This window comes from Cricetulus griseus, unplaced genomic scaffold (assembly GCF_003668045.3).
Source record: "Cricetulus griseus strain 17A/GY unplaced genomic scaffold, alternate assembly CriGri-PICRH-1.0 unplaced_scaffold_12, whole genome shotgun sequence".
Taxonomy (NCBI): Eukaryota; Metazoa; Chordata; class Mammalia; order Rodentia; family Cricetidae; genus Cricetulus; species Cricetulus griseus.
This window is the reverse complement of record NW_023276831.1, coordinates 198,985-203,380: the sequence shown is the minus strand read 5'-3', so window position 1 is coordinate 203,380 and position 4,396 is coordinate 198,985.

Below are 4,396 nucleotides of genomic sequence, written 5' to 3'. Positions count from 1 at the left end.
CCAGAACTCGGATCCAGAGGACAGATCACTTGTGTCAGATGACTCTAAATAGTGACAAGGAATGGAACCAGAAACAGCCTCTGACTCCCCATGCAAGCAGATTGATGCAGAACTGCCACTGGGCTTCGAGGTATAGGAGCTCGCCCCCAAACTCAGATCCAGAGCACTGATCACTGGTGTCAGATGACTCTAAGCAGTGATAACAAATAGAAGCAGAAACAGCCCCTGGCCTACCTGGGCCAGCAGAAGGACACAGGACTGACACTGTGCCTCAATATTTCAGAACCCTTCACCCAACTTAGATCCTTGGTTGTCACATAACCACAGACCTGCCACTGGGCCTCAGAATATTGGAGCTCATTGCCACACTCTGATCCAGTGCATAGATGATTGGTGTCAGATGACTCAAAGCAGTAATGATGAATGGAACTGTAAACAGAACTTGGCTTATCTGAACCGGCAAAGGACACAGAACTGCCACTGGGCTTCAGCGTGAGGGAGCCATTGCAGAAATTGGATCCGCACACAGATCACTGGTGTCAGGTGACTCTAAGCCGTGATGATGAATGAAACAAGAAAAATCGCCTGGCCACCTGGGCCAGCGAAGGACACATAATTGCCATTGGGCCTTGCCTTTTAGGATCTTGCTGCCAAACTTGGATCCCGTGCACAGATCACTGGTGTCAGATAACTCTAACCAGTGACGACAGTGGGAAGCAGAACCAGCCCCTGGACTCCCAGGCCCGGCAGATGGAGAGAGAAATAACAAAGTGCATTGAAATTCTGTAGCCTGTTGCTGAACTAAAATCCTGGCCTGGCAGATTGTCACAGAAATCCCATGTGCCTTGGTTTGTGGGAGAATGCCATCGAATTCATATCAGATGCACAAATCATTGGTGTCAAATGACTCCAATATAAGCAGTGACAATGAGTGTAAATAGAAACATCATCTGGGCAACTTAGGCAAGCAGATGGACACAGAAGTGCCACTGTGCCTCGATATTTTAGAACCTGTTGCCGAACTCAGATCCTATGCTGGCAGATAAACACCGAGTTTCCACTGGGCCTTGTTGTTTCCGAACTGGCAGCCAAACTCAGATCAGGAGCAAAGATCAATGATGTCAGATGACTGTATGCAGTGATGAAAAATGGAACTGGAAACAGAATGTGGATTACCTGGGCTGGCAGATGGACACAAAACTGCCCTTGGGCCTTGGCTTGCCCAATGCTTCCACTGAACTCATATCAGGAGCAAAGATCAGTGTTGGCAGTTGACTGTAAGCACTAATGACTAATGGAATGGGAAACAGAAACTGGTTTACCTGGGCCAGCAGATGGACACAGAACTGGGACTCGGTGTGTCATATAATGCCACTGAACTCGTATCCTGGAACATCATATTGATGCAGAACTGCCACTGGACCTCGACGTTTTGGAGGCTGCTGACGAACTCGGATTCTGTGACACTAAATGTATTCAGAACTGCCACAGGCATCGGTGTATCTGAGCCCGCAGCCAATCTTGGATAAGGAGCAATGATCACTGGTGTCAGATTACTCTAAGCAGAGACGACGAATGGAAACAGAAACATCTCCTGGCTACCTGGGCCAGCAAAAGATACAGAATTTCCACTGGGTATTGCCTTATGGGATCTCGCTGCCAAACCTGGATCCCATGCACAGATCACTGGTGCCAGATGGCTCTAACCAGTGATGACAACAGGACACAGAAACTTCCCCTGGATTCCCGGGTACGGCACATGTTCACAGAAATGCAAGTGGGCCTTGATGTTCCATGGCCTGTTGCTGAACTTCGATCCTGGGCTGGCAGATGGACACAGAAATTCCACAGTGACTTGGCGTGTCAGAGAATACCATCTAACTCAGCTCAGGTGCACAAATCATTGGTTTCAAATGACTCTAAGCAGTGACCATGAATATAACCAGAAACATCCCCTTGCCCACCTGGGTCACTGGATGGCCACAAAACTGCCATTCTGCCTAGGAATTTTAGAATCCGTTGCCAAACTCAGATCCTGTGCTGGCAGATAAACACAGAGCTGCCACTGTGCCTTGGCATTTCTGAGCCCGCAGCCGATTTCGGATCAGGAGCAAAGATCAATTGTGTCAGAAGACGCTAAGCAGTGACAACGAATGGAACCAGAAACATCACCTGGCCTACCTGCATCAGAGGATGAACAAAGAACTGCCACTGGGTGTCTGTGTGTAGGATCTCGCTTCCAAAACTGGATCCAGTACACAGATCACTGGTGTTAGATGACTCTAAGCAATGGCAATGAATAGAACCAGAAACATTTCATGGCCTATCTGGGACAGCGAAAGGACACAGAATTACCACTGGGTCTCGGTGTGTCGGTTATCTCCATCGAACTTGCCGTCGATCCTGGATGCAGGAATGCCACATGACTTCTACATTTCAGAGCCAATTGCCGAACAGCATTGAATGGTTTTTCCATGGTAATAGTAGCAGCTAGATTCCCTTAAGCATAAGATGTAATTTCCATGGAGAGGGCTAAAGGAGGCTTGCTACCCAACATCTCAGAAGACAAAGTCAGCCTTAATTCATCGACAATTGTGGAACAAACAGTGCTGGAAACTATGACACTATGCAGGGGTCCGAAAAGTGGAGCAAAGAAATTTCCAAAGTTGTAAATCTGATACACACAGGTGATTCAGAAAATGTGGTGGTAGATCTCTTCCTTGGGTGTTTCAATGTTTTATCAATAACAGAAAGCTCACCTTTTTCACAGTAATGTGATTCCTTTCATTCTTACTCCATTATTGTACTGCTTAGGGTATTTGATATTGCTCCACAAAATTGCATTGAACAGTTTTTCCACGGTAACTGTAGCAGATAGATTCCCTTAAACATTAATTGCATTTCCAATGTGGGTTGCTCAAGGAGGTTCAGTACGCAACATCTCAGAAGAAGGAGTCATCTTAAACTCATCGACAATTGTGGAACAAAAAATACCCAAACCATGGAGACAACAGAGGGATCTGAACATTGCAGGGAAGAAAGTCCCAATGTCATAAGTCTGACACACACAAGTGATTCAGTGAATGTGGTGGTGGACCACTTCCTTGGGAAACACACTGCCCTCTTAGGGTGTTTCAGCATTTGGTCAGCTCCAGAAAATATCTCTGAAATATCCCATTCAACTGAGCATGGGAATGGAGAGAGTTCATATAGACAGTTTCTATGGCTTCCACATGTACAGAGTTGGTCATTTTTTTTACAATGAAGGAGAAATCTCGCTATGGAGACAGAACCCTGAGCAATGGAAAAGGAATATTAGAATGTCCCTGAACTTTAGATTTTCTGACATGTTTGGAGAGGGTGAGTGGGGGAGACTGGAGAAGAGATGAAGAGGCTCAGAGGAAGATAGCAGAGAGAAGTGAGCAGAGAGGACTTGGAAGGTGACAGAGAGGATAATAGGGATCTGTCCTTTAATGGGTCCTATAACCCTGCCTACAGACTGAGTATCCATGGAACCATGGAATGAACAGAGTACTGGCTGATTGAGTACATCCTTCTATGTTTCATGGGCAGGACATATGCTAAGACCATCATTCCCACCATCATTTATTATGGAAATTTGGGGTCTTAAACTTGGCAACATTGGGAATACGATGTCAACTTCTCAAGACAGGTTCTTTTTGAAGAAAGGGCATTGACAAACTTTGGTGGCCCTGAGACTATTGGGACACTACCACATCCTGGAGTCCCTCATTGATCCAAGAATATACAGAATGTGTGGCACTGTCTTGCGATGTCAGCACTGTAGGAGATGAGGTTAAGTTTAGAAAACAAATTTTTTTATGTACTGGTGACAGAGTGTAGCTTGTTCACATGAGGGATTGTTTTCCCAGGGACTTACCAGACGATGAAGAGAGGTATCTGAGAACATTGATAGGCAGAATGATAGTTATCTGGAGTGAATCTTTGGACCTTTTTCCATAGGTCCCATTCAGCTCACTGGAACTTACATGAAAACTTTGGGTTTGCCAAACCATATATTGGAGACACATCAGCTGCCTTGTTTGATACAAGCAACTTGACTAAAAAATTCACATATTTGAAAACGAGCAGTATCTTCAGGACAATGAAAAGCACCTTAATTTTGCCATATTAGAGTGGTTTAGCATGCTCTTCAATACTGTGACAGAGACAGAAACACACACAAGTAGGGAAACACATGCAAATAGACAGACAAAAGGATAAGATTTGGTAGAGAACACTCCTGAGGAAGTCCAGTGCTGCTGCTACTCAACCAGGTTACAGAGGCAAAAACAGAAGGCCAGAGATAGTGTGAGACTCGGGGAGAGAGAGAGAGAGAGAGAGAGAGAGAGAGAGAGAGAGAGAGAGAGAGAGA